The sequence below is a fragment of the Bactrocera tryoni genome, chromosome 3 (assembly GCF_016617805.1).
Source record: "Bactrocera tryoni isolate S06 chromosome 3, CSIRO_BtryS06_freeze2, whole genome shotgun sequence".
Lineage (NCBI taxonomy): Eukaryota > Metazoa > Arthropoda > Insecta > Diptera > Tephritidae > Bactrocera > Bactrocera tryoni.
The window spans coordinates 47,681,476-47,695,177 of record NC_052501.1 but is presented as its reverse complement, the minus strand read 5'-3'; the positions used below and the strand labels follow the sequence as shown (position 1 = coordinate 47,695,177).

Genomic DNA, 13,702 nt, shown 5'->3' with positions numbered 1-13,702 from the left:
TTATATGAGTACAGTATATTTGGTGCATAAATTTAACTGCGTAAAATTTTTAATGCAAAGTTTGTATGGAAAATTCAAGCCTCTTATATAAAGCGGAAAATTTTCTATTCGAAAAAGGTTTTCAAAGTTGTAGATATATTTGTTTTGAAGATAAAAATTTGATTGCAAAGGATCAAGAAATTCGGTTGTTCCGAAGCTACAAAAGTCATCAATTCTTACAACAACTTGATTTTGATCGGTCAGTTTGTCTGGGAATTATATGTTATAGTGTCGCGAACTGAGCAATTTTTTGAGATTGCACGGTTGCCTTGGACTATAACCCATGCTAAATTTGGTGAAAATGTCTAGTCAAATGAAAACGTATTCCAGTTATATGCTATAGTGGCAATATCGGCTGTTCCGAAAAAATACCAGATTTTTGGAAAAAAATATATATTTGAAAATTTTAGACCGACGGATGGACATGGCTTAATCGACTCAGGTAGTTATACTTATCATATACCTATATATTTTATAGGGATCCCGAAGTTTCTTTCTAGGTGCGACAAACTTATTATAATGGGTTCTCAAAAAAGACTTGCGGTATTTTTATTGATTTTTTTTTTTATCGAAATTGAAATGAATTTTTAGCTTTCCAAAAAGATATAGCATGACCCGATGCGACGAATAAAACTAGAACTACGGGTTTTCAGCGCCAACTAGTGAAAATACCGCAAGACTTTTTTGACAACATAACTCCCGCATTTGCTGATATACATATATGTGTGTAAAGTAAACTGGATGTTAAAATTTCTTTATATTAGTTATATTGAGCCAAGGGATTCAACTCATTTTTGACATATAGTAGTATACCAGTATTATTATCAAAGAAACATTTTCTCCGTTTTCAAAAACATACTGCTGTGATCAACTTGAAAGGTGAATTTTTAATTTATACTTCGCGTTTTCGAATCAGAAAATATATTTTCTGAAAGTTGGTATTTAGGCGGGGTTATGTTTCGATTTCATATATTTTTAGAGTGTTCATAAGGGTATAAAATGATTTATTTTGTAGCTTATTTGAGATCACGGTAATGGCCCGATTACGTCCATCTCCAAACTCGTCCTTCTTCTTTTGGTCAGAGAACACATGCACAAAGTTTCATTGTTATATCACAATTTCTACAGCGTGCACGTTCGGACAAACTTACGGACAGACATTTACTCTTCTCGTCATCCGGATCATTCATATATATACATAATATAATCGTATATCGAACTCTATTATTGTTAGGTGATACAATCAACATGTTACAAGAGTATACAAATCACAAATTTGAAAACGCCACAGTAAATCTACATTTTGATTGCCCATTCAGCATCGTGTCAATGTCAACAATAAAGCTAATTAAGCAGCCGACTGTGGTGGCTCGCGTAGTATAAAACGACTCAGTACCTACATACTGTCTTATAGTAGCAACTGCATGAAAACACATATATTTATTTTGTGAAGGAATGGCTAAAATTTTATTTAACAAAGCGTGAATTCGCTTTTGCATTTCCATGTGTGATATACTATATAAGTGCCCATGCATGCCTTGACATTGAGATGACCTTGTGTCGACTGCGCTATGCAACAAGCTTGAATGTTACTCATTACATACTATTGGAAAATATCTCTTTGCTGGGGTTAAAGAAAATTGGGACATACAGTTTGTACAGATATTTTTCTTCACAGTTATTTTAACATACATAGCTACCGAGAAGTTAAGTCAATTACCGCTAGAAATACCATTTTATTAATAACTAACGAATACAGAGGCAAGTTAATTATCCAAATAAGTTAAGTTGAATCGAATGTATAATTACGGAACATTAGTTTTTGTTCTAGGAGCGACTATAATTCGAGAGGATCTACAAACAGCAGAAATAATACTTTGTCGCTGTTCATTTGATGCAAGCAAAGTTGCTTCATATGCGACAGTTGTTTAAATTATATTTCAACCTATAAAATATAAAAAAGCTTCTCCTCATATTTGCTAAAATAACTAAAAGTAAGTATGTACCAGTTTTAAGTATTTGATCATTTTCTTCTTCTTTTTAGTTGGCGTAGACACCGCTTACGCGATTATAGCCGAGTTAACAACAGCGCGCTAGTCGTTTCTTCTTTTCGCTACGTGGCGCCAATTGGATATTCCAAGCGAAGCCAGGTCTTTCTCCACCTGGTCCTTCCAACGGAGTGGAGGTCTTCCTCTTCCTCTGCTTCCCCCGGCGGGTACTGCGTCGAATACTTTCAGAGCTGGAGTGTTTTCGTCCATTCGGACAACATGACCTAGCCAGCGTAGCCGCTGTCTTTTAATTCGCTGAACTATGTCAATGTCGTCATATATCTCGTACAGCTCATCGTTCCATCGAATGCGATATTCGCCGTGGCCAACGCGTAAAGGACCATAAATCTTTCGCAGAACTTTTCTCTCGAAAACTCGCAACGTCGACTCATCCGTTGTTGACATCGTCCAAGCCTCTGCACCTTATAGCAGGACGGGAATTATGAGTGGATTATAGAGTTTGGTTTTTGTTTGTCGAGAGAGGACTTTGCTTCTCAATTGCCTACTCAGTCCGAAGTAGCACCTGTTGGCAAGAGTTAGCCTGCGTTGGATTTCTAGGCTGACATTGTTGGTGGTGTTTGCGCTGGTTCCAAGATAGACGAAATTATCTACAACTTCAAAGTTATGACTGTCAACAGTGACGTGAGAGCCAAGTCGCGAGTGCGACGACTGTTTGTTTGATGACAGGAGTTATTTCGTTTTGCCCTCGTTCACTGCCAGACCCATTTGTTTTGCTTCCTTGTCCAGTCTGGAGAAAGCAGAACTAACGGCGCGGGTGTTAAGGCCGATGATATCAATATCATCGGCATACGCCAGCAGCTGTACACTCTTATAAATGATGGTACCTTCCCTATTAAGTTCTGCAGCTCGAACTATTTTCTCCAGAAGCAGGTTAAAAAAGTCGCACGATAGGGAATCGCCTTGCCTGAAACCTCGTTTGGTATCGAACGGCTCGGAGAGGTCCTTCATGATTCTGACGGAGCTTTTGGTGTTGCTCAACGTCAGCTTACACAGCCGTATCAGTTTTGCGGGGATACCAAATTCAGACATCGTGGCATAAAGGTAGCTCCTTTTCGTGCTGTCGAAAGCAGCTTTGAAATTGACGAAGAGGTGGTGGGTGTCGATTCTTCTTCCACGGGTATTTTCCAAGATTTGGCGCATGGTAAATATCTGGTCGGTTGTTGATTTTCCAGGTCTGAAGCCACACTGATAAGGTCCAATCAGTTTGTTGACGGTGGGCTTTAATCTTTCACACAATACGCTCGATAGAACCTTATACGCGATGTTGAGGAGGCTTATCCCACGGTAGTTGGCGCAGATTGTGGGGTCTCCCTTTTTATGGATTGGGCATAGCACACTTAAATTCCAATCGTTGGGCATGCTCTCGTGCGACCATGTTTTACAAAGAAACTGCTGCAAGCTGCTTATCAGCTGTTCGCCGCCGTGTTTGAATAGCTCGGCCGGCAATCCATCGGCCCCCGCCGCTTTGTTGTTGTTCAGGCGGGTAATTGCTATTCGAACTTCTTCATGGTCGGGTAATGGAACGTCTGCTCCATCGTCATCGATTGGGGAATCGGTTTCTCCTTCTCTTGGAGTTGTGCATTACCTGCCATTCAGCAGGCTGGAGAAGTGGTCCGCCCATAATCATAGTATGCTCTGAGCATCGGTGACTAGATCACCTTTGGGGGTTCTACAAGAGTATGCTCCGGTCTCGAAACCTTCTGTAAGCCGCCGCGTTTTTTCGTAGAATTTTCGAGCATTACCCCTGTCGGCCAGCTTATCAAGCTCTTCGTACTCACGCATTTCGGCCTCTTTCTTTTTCTGTCTGCAAATGCGTCTCGCTTCCCTCTTCAACTCTTGGTATCTATCCCATCCCGCTAGTGTAGTGGTCGATCGTAACGTTGCGAGGTAGCCAGCCTGTTTTCTCTCCGCTGCGACACGGCACTCTTCGTCGTACCAGCTGCTCTTTCCAAAAACCAATGGTTTCGGTTGCAGCTGTACGTAAGGAGTTTTAAATACCGTCCCACAGTTCCCTTATACCGAGTTGTTGACGAGTGTTCTCAGATAGGAGGAGTGCAAGCCGAGTAGCAAATCGTTCGGCTGTCTGTTGTGATTGCAGCCTCTCGACGTCGAACCTTCCTTGTGTTTGTTGGCGTGCGTTTTTTGCTGCACAGAAGCGGGTGCGAATCTTGGCTGCAACAAGATAGTGATCCGAGTCGATGTTAGGACCTCAGAGCGTACGCACGTCTAGAACACTGGAGACGTGTCTTCCGGCTATCACAACATGATCGATCTGGTTGGTGGCGTTTCGATCCGGAGACTGCCAGGTAGCTTGAGGCTGCTGTTGGTTTTTCATTCGGGTGAGCTTTTTACGTGGCGGGTCCCAAACCCAGCACACAACCCTATGTAGGGGATGTTTCGCCTTCTCACTTTAGCTCGCCTTCGAACGGATGTTCTTAGGCTACCCAGATGATACTTGGTCAAAGACCGGAAGTAGTGAGCTGCTTGAGCCATGTGTAAAAGAATCGCTTCTGGCCGCTACCAAGTGAATGGCGATCAGACAACTTTCCTCACTTGCGTGAACTTCTACACATGACTCCATCCTCCTGATCATTTTACGTTATACAATTCCTACCAGTAAATTTATGCAGGCTGAGTGCGTACGACCGAAAGGCAATCCAAAAGCCTCGCTATTGCATATTAATGTCATGCATGAGTGGAATATATGCGTGTTCGTATGATTGTAGCCGCTTGTTCGTCGAGGCGTATGAGTGACGTGTTTAAATACAAATTATCCCCGTTTAATAAATATATGGACAACTTGATTTACTCAAACATACATGTGAAATAATCTGTTGAAGTGTATGAGTAAGAGTCTGAATAATACATATACATATAGTATACTTTCTAAGTATGTTGTAGAATTCTTTAATCGATTTTTTGTGTCCAAATAATTAAAAAAAAATTACGAATTATAAATACTTGAAATAAAATATAATAATTCGAATAATCTAACCGATATATTACCCTAAAATTTCAGTGAATTTAGTTGAACTGTCACTGATTTAAACGACCTAATTCTTAAAAATCACAGATGTTTCTTTAAAATTCCTATAAAAATAGTGATACACGATTATTATACGAATATGTAGTAATTAGCCATTATCTTCACTTTTACTCTTTCCTTCCACAAATAATTTTTTTGTTGATTAAATTAAATCAATTGATTAAAAATTAAATTAATAATAATTAGTGCAACTTATCTCAGTTTTTCAGTTAACTAAAAAATGTATTCATATTTAACTATGAGAAGTCTAGCAAAAGCTTAAACTAAAGGTGCTTTCCACCTGGTCATCTATATGTCGACTGGTGCGTTAGAATCTCCTATCTTTATCAATTGTCCAGTAAATTTCATGACATTTCATTTATTGGAAGTAAAGTTATTGCGTTTTAAGTGTCAGTATGTTTGTGTCATCGGTGCGAAAATGAGCTTCGAACAAAGAGGCAACATTAAGTTTTGTTTTAAAATTAGTAAAGTGGTTTCAATGCTTTCAAAGTGGTCGTGAGGACATAAATGACGAACAACATGTAAGCCAATCAAAATCCGTGATCACCGGAAATTCTATCGAACGTGAGCGTGAAACTGTTCATCACAAATCAGCCAAAATCATCATTGAAATTCACGGAAATGGAATTGAATATCTCCAAAACATCGATTTATCGCATTTTTACCGAACATTTGGGCTCACGAAAGGTGTGTACACGGTTTGTTCCGCACAAATTGACTGACGGCTAAAAATTGCTCTTATCGTTCGATGCTTGTGACCGATTATTTGACCAAAAATCACATTTTAACGATTAACTTTTCACCTGATATGGCACAGTGCGACTTCTTTCTTTCGGAAAATGCATTTGCTCATGAAAGGAAAGCGTTATGTAGACGTAAAGGCCATTCAAAAAAAATATTTCTTTTAAACATAAATTCTCTCTAATTGTTAATTTCTTTCTTTAAACTTTAAACAGCTAACAACAGGCTTATTGTATAATAGATATGAACGGAGCATATGGTAAAATAAAAAATGTTTGTCAGTTCTGTTCCATATCTCTTGTATTGATAAGTGATTTTAGGACTGAAGAGTAGTATCTTGTATAGTATCTTGTCTTTCTGAAATACATAAAATACATTCGAAATACTCTGTAAAACAATACATTCAAACTACCAGGATGTCATGAAACTATGCGGGACAAAGTCACTTCGATGTTTGAAAATCTTTATAGTAGGTATATGGGGGTTCAGGGAAGTATGGACCCGATTCAACCCATTTTGATACATAGAATAACTATTGTCAGGAAATGATTCTCTCTAAATTTCAGTTGTATATCCGATATACTGATCGATATTTTCGGTTAAAACCAAGTATAGCTGGAAGGCTCCACATATTCGGTTTTCAGGTTTGGTTTTATTTTAGCAATTTTTGGTCATAAAGTGGCACACTTTAAAAAAATTATTAGTGCAAAATTTAATCCTTGGCGATTTTTGTTATTGATTTTTTGCACTTTTAGTAGTTTCTAACCATACCGTTACATGGTGAGTCAGCGGGGTTATCACACTGTCGGTAGAGGTTCCTATTATATTGTGCTAGGCAAATTTGATTGTTGTAGCTTTAGTGGCTTAGAAGATATGTACATTAAACATATTAGAAAGCAGGACCGCGCCCAGGAGTTCTTTGTAACTGCGATCCTGAGGTAATATCTCAATGCTCACCGCGAATCTTCCAAAAAAAGTTTTAAAGACGACTGCAAAAAGCGAACATATACACAGGTAGCCCAAGGTATTGCTTGCCTTGTCGACACCACAAACTAATTTCAACGTAGCCAATATCTGCAGGAGAAAAAGGCAGTAGGGTTGATAAAGCTATTTATATTGATGTACTATCTAGGTCCAGAAAGAGCATATACAGACTTACAGTTACTAATATGGGGCACTGGGGTGTTGGAGACCATGATTTAGAAACTGATTTGCCTTAAATAAATATTTTCTGCAGATACAAGCATGAAATGAATACGGAAACGGTGTTCCACTTTCTCTGCGAATACCCAGCTTTATCACAAACCTTGCATAAAATACTTGGAGCCCCTCAGGCAACAAAACCTTGAATGGTTGCTCACAAAAAACAAACCGGATAAAATAAGTTTCATTGAGAGTTCCAAATAGTTTGAGCGCAACGATGAAAGGGATCAGCAAAACTATAGCGTGCAAATCAAAGAAAACAAGAAACCCTTCACAGGTGCATTTGTTTTAGTAACTATGTGTTTAGTTTCCATGGAAGCTATATGCTATAGTAATCAGATCTGAAAAAATTTTTCGGAGATTATATTATTACCTTAAGCAGTAATCCATGTCAAGTTTCGTGAAGATACCACGTCCGATCGTTCAGTTTGTATGGCAGCTATATGTTATAGTGGACCGATATCGGCATCCGACTGCAAAATTTCAAAACGATATCTTAAAAACTGAGGTACTGGTTCGTATATATACATGGTTCGGATATAGACATGGCTAAATCGACTCAGCTCAACATACTTATCATTTATAGTATATACATATATACCTTATAGGGTTTCCGATCCTTCTTTCTGGGTGTTACAAACTTTGTGACAAACTTAATATACCCTGTTCAGGGTATAAAAATAACGAAAATATTAACACATACTAGAGAGAAGGGTTGTCCTGAGGGAACAATTATTCACCTATTGGGCTAAACTAGCCGCTTCTAGGCGAGTTCTTCCTTGATACGTTCCAATCTTACCAAGAATATACCCAAACTTTTTTCACCGTCAATCATTGGTTGTCTAGGATAAACAACAAACTCCAAATTGCATACAATTTCATATTTAAGATTTTGACCCGCATTCGCATACTTTCCGGTTACGTAGATACGATTATCGTGGGAAACAATTATTTGACAATTTTCCATGGCAATGCTTCCACTAAGTGTAAACATGTCAAAGTATTCAATAATTCAAAGCGATTTCCTAATCATGTTCATATATTTAATATTACAAATATTTATTTTTTTTATATAATTTAAATTAGCTCGAATTGAGCTTTACATACAAATAAAAAAAAAACACATTACCTCATATTTTTTTCAAATCAACAGCAATTCATAGAAATATACTAATTCACTTTCTGCTTGATCTGTTCACTGCTGATTTGCCGCAAGATCCAGCGTATCAACAGAACAAGAATTCCAATGCCAACAGCGGCGGCGGCAAATACAAAAGCGATTACGTCCAGCAAATAGAATTGGTACCACTTCAAGTCCAAGCCGGCAGAGCGCAAATTACGCGCGCTCTTATGACGTATTACGTAATCGATCAAGTAGAGCGCAGCCTCACGTGGACCCATGGGACGATCGTAGAAAATGTTCGCGTGAAATGCGTTTGATATTGTCGCGATATGCAAAGAGACCGTCGTGTGAAATGGAAACACGCACATTAGGATGGGCCAAGATGCCATGTTCGGTCTCATTCAGGAATTGCTATATATCGGTGGGCAACGCTTTTGGCGAGTAGATATGCATGCCACCGACATTGATCATGTTATCCGTCCTGGGTCCAGCTGTCGACAATGGAGTATAGTTGCTGATCAGTATGGCTGAGAGATTTCTATTCATTTCGGAAATGCTGGGGAATTTCACTGCAAAGTAGAAGAAGTGTATGTAAGAATTGTGGTTTATTTCAAGTTTTATCTAAGACTTACTCGGCAAGTGTCCGGAATATTTCTGCACCAGCACATATGAACATTTTCGGAAAATACCTAAACTGGAGGTCCAAGTCCGTGCACAATGCGGTGTACGTGTTATGGACGCGCTCGAAAAAGCTCATATGTTCCGTTAGCGGTATATTGCCATGGGGCACGTTTGACCTCTCATATATGTTTGTTGTGCAAATGTGGTCGCGCTTATAACGGGTATATTGTAGACATGTGCCAAGGCTAAGAATGCATCCTGATAGAAGTAAAGTCTAATTTTAGTGTTAGTTGCGGGTAGTTACTTTACAGATATAATATGGTATTAAGTGTGATTTTCACTTACTTTCCGACCAAAAGTCATAAACCGGCTCTATGAGAATCTCCGTGTAATTGCCGCCTAGTTTTTTTCTGGCTCCAGCGTGAGTGCCGTTATCATGGTGACCTGAGGAATTAAAAATAAGTACCAGCTTTTAGATAAAATTTTATATATACATCTATGGTTTCACACTACACCACATTTCTTTCTACATACCTCACGTCCGTGCTTCAACAACTCGCTTATCAGCACACGATGCAGGGAAATACCTAATATGTACAGTTAAATCACCGCAAAATTAGAGTTAGAGAGACTTCCAGTTATGGAAGGAGATTTGTATGAAATTTTACTTCTAATGCCATTTCAAGAATTACAGAAGTTTCTACTGTAGTATATGTATATACATATATATTTATAAAACATAAACTGATCGGCATATTTGACAAAAGGTTTCTTAGAAAAACGATAATCGAAATTCCTATTTATGCATTGTTTAGAGTAAAAAAAACTGCACAAGAAATGATACATATATGGAGTTCAGAAACTAATGACCCGACAGCATATACACTAGAGTGATTCAAAAAAAAAAAATTTATTTTTTCGTTTGGTACTCGGAAAAATAGGTTCCTAGACACCTCTAAAAAAGCCTCTCCAAACATGAGTTTTTAATTGTAACGGGAAGGTCCTCCTACATACAGTTGTCTATTTTTTCTTATTATCAGATAGAAAAATTTATATCTCGCTTCCAACTACTTGAAAATATATCTTGTTCCTTAGTCTTTGTAGGAAATTGAATGCCCTACAAAAGAGGTCTATTATGATTTTTTCGTAAACCCAAACGTTTAAAAGATATTAACAGTTAAAATTTGATTATTTTTGGGAAAATTTTTTATTTCTTACCAAACCGGTCAAAGGTAGAACGACTCGCATTCGCGTAAGATTATAAAATAATGAAAATCTTAATTGCGGGTCACATGAAAAGGAACAAAGAAAGTGATAACAAGATTTTTTACTACAACGTTATGTTTTCTATGTAATCATGTGCGACACGGAAAAATAAACTCACGCTCACACATCCGCACAAACGTTTAGTCTTAAAGTAATTTGCGACAAAACCACAAACCAATGACCGATAATTATAGGCGAAATGAACGCTGGCAGCAGACGCGGCATTAAATGTGTTATTTACTGCAGCAGCAACGTCTGAGTTTAAGGATATTTGCGGTTTCTTCGGATAGCACGTTTTTCCAGTCTCCAGCTATCTGTTGATTCTCTGCTAATAATCGGCGACTTCTGGTTGCTTGTTGTTTATTGTGGTTTCGTTACCGTTGACATTGGCGTTCATTGCAAAAGGAAAATCCGTTCTAAGACCACTTGTTATCTCAAAAACACTTACATACATACACATTGGTACCTTTATATAGCTATATTTTTCTACTTTTGCAACCAGTTGCTTCAGGGTATTATAGTTTTGTTCACCCAACGGTCGTACGTATCATCTAAAACTAAGAGAGATAGATATAGGGTTACATATATAAAAATGATCAGGATAACAAGAAAAGTTGAAATCCTGTCTGTCTGTCCTCCTGCCCGTGCAAGCTGTAACTTGAGTAAAAATTGAGATATCTCGATAAAATTTAGTATTTAGGTGTCACATTGTGAAAATAGACGAAATTGGACAACAACCACGCCTACTTCCCATATAACAAAATTTTAAATTCCACTTCATTCCAGCCAGTACACAAATCCGGCTAAATGTACTCTATATGATTAGTTTTATTAAAGTATTTCCCTGGCTTTGTTTCTTGCAAGAGTATAAAATGTTCGATTGCACCCGAACATAGCCCTTCATTACTTGTTAGTCTTGTGAAGGCAAAAATTTAAAATCTGTTTTTATGATCCCAACAGTATTTGAAATATATTATATTAAAAAGTGGATAAATATTTAAGATTTGTTTTAAACTATATTAGAAGGCTTGAGAGAGCTTTCTTTCAAAGATATTTTTCAGAAAAGTTTTCAAAAAAATATAGAGAATCTTTGCGAATTTCATTAAGATTTCTTACATATTGACCGATAGAAGTTAACTCGAATTTCAAAGATATTTGTATTAGTATATGGACGCTGAATGATTTTACCCATTTTTGGTACAAGGACATCCTGTAACCACAAAATTATTCTACTCGAATTTCAAAACCATAACTCATGTGGTTAGTATCTGACTTTACCCACTCTAAATAAAAATTATTTCCTTCCGGATAGTTTGGTTAAGTTAGCTGCAACGGTTTGGAAGGTAGATATATTAAACATTGTATTTGGCGTGGTCACGCTCAGTACTAAAAAGCATTTTGCAAACACATGCCCTTGTTACTGCAATCTTTTGTACCTAATCACAGCATTTAACTTTAATCACAGCGCATCCTAAACGTTTGTGTATATATACTGTATGTATACATGTATATATTTATATACATGCATATCCTTTCGAAATGGAAAGTTGTCTCAAAAATTTTTTAACCATAAAAAATGCATTATATAACAGATGTTATTTATTCACATTTGCAGTTCAGTGTTGAAAATCGATACGAGAAAGACAACCAAAAAATATTTTCAGAATCTTAAAAACTTTCCCACAAGCATGCATAGATATAGCTGACAAGCCAGTAGTAGAAAGACTAAAAGCAAACAGTTTTCATTTTGAGATCAAGTACTTGGAATGTTGCCAGAGCCAAGTTAAGCCAAAGACATTTCAGAGGGAATCCGTTGAATCACTCAAACCGGAACTAAAGAAATCCAACAATTTAGATTATTTGACGCTATTGAATGCGTTAGTTCAAAATATAGTTGCCACAACAATCAACTGTTGAACACTCTTCGCAGTTCATGCACGCTAGTATGCTCTTCACTTTTTGGAGTAGCAAAATTCTTCTTATAAGTACACAAGCTCTACAATACAGATGCTTTTATTCGCCTTTACTGCTTCAGCACTTAACTTTCTTAAGATTTGAATGGTCTGACTTAACTTTTCTAAACTTTGCCATACTTTCAGCGATTCAGTTGCAAGTATTTTGCTCACTTCTACTTGTCTAAAAACGGTTCTGCAAGTATTATACCATACATACATACTCGCATTCATACTTTTGATGTTTTCTGCGCAAATAATTTCATTTCACATCTTAATGGTTCGCATAAACGTTGGTGCTAGAGGTTTAGTTCTTTGTTGAGCTTTTGCTTAGCTCTTGCTCAGCTAGTAATTCTAAGTTGCTATCATAAAGATAATCCGGCTGGACTTTGTGCAATAGTTTTGGACATTGTCCCATGATATATGTATACAGACTAAAGGTTGCAAATCCTCACTTTGGAAATCTTTCAAGTACTCGTAATTATCATAGACTTTGGAAAGCCACCAATTGCGTAACATATGCTAATGAAGTTGTTGACGTGATATTAAGCAGTAAAGGTTTTAGTGACGTTAATTATCATAAAAACGTAATTTAGTGGCTTTACTTCAAGTTTTATCAAAGCAGTTAGAGGAGAATGCTGTGCGGTGTGTGTACAAACTATTTAAAGTAGTAAAAATTTCCATCTAAGCATCAAACAAGCAAGGTGAAGATAAATAAAGAGAACAAGTAATATTTTGCTCCAGCAATGAGCAGAGGAATGTGTTGTGGGTGTTTGGAAAGTAAAGATGACAGCAATCTCTTTATACAATACATGTAATAACTATGTAAAATCTTAACATATTTTGGTCAAAATATTGGTGTGAATATAAGTTGCACATACATATTTGAAACTACCTCGAGTTTTTTTAAATTTTATACTCTAAAAATTAATCTTTTATTTTGATTAGATTGATCTCTATGACATATCTTTTCCGCACGAATATGCGCTCTTAAGTTAATATTGAATAGTTACTGAAAGTGAAGCTAAAAGAACTTATTTGAAACAAGTAACTGATAACACTAGTTTACAGTATATTTGTTGCCGAAGAAATTTTAGCTGTTGCTGACTTCATACATTCCAAAAATATAATTCAAATATATTTATGAGCTCTAGTTTCAGAGTTTCAGCCATGTAAGTATTACACAGAAAAAAACCTGTATTTATTAAGAAAAATTTTATTAAGAAAAATAATTAATCATTAAGTTCTAATATACTTCGTTTTAAAGCACTTCTCCGATGTGTAGACTTTGGAAAATGACGTATTAGAGACCAACAATCGTCAGACATCATATTTTTATCCCAGAAACCCTGATAACGCTCTTCCATGACGCGTAAGCCTTGATGTATACGCTCTCCCTGCTCTTCGCTCATATCTCCTAAATTTTCCGGAAACCTCTCTAGGTGACTATGGAGGAAGTGGAGTTTTATACTCATATTGCATCCCATATTTTTTAATTGTAGCAGAAGGTCTTCTACAAGTTCAATATAATTTTCACATTTTTTATTTCCGAGAAAATTCTGCATCACAGATACGAATGCTGTCCAAGCCTTCAGTTCTGACTCTGTCATAGAATTTCTAAATTGAGTATCCTTCGTAAGTT

The 13,702-nt window shown here is 37.0% G+C and overlaps 1 pseudogene; it reads right to left on the bottom strand.

Annotated features, from left to right (window-relative positions):
- Window positions 1-8,268: 8,268 nt before the first annotated feature.
- On the bottom strand, window positions 8,269-13,472 carry LOC120770634 (annotated as a pseudogene).
- Window positions 13,473-13,702: the final 230 nt, after the last annotated feature.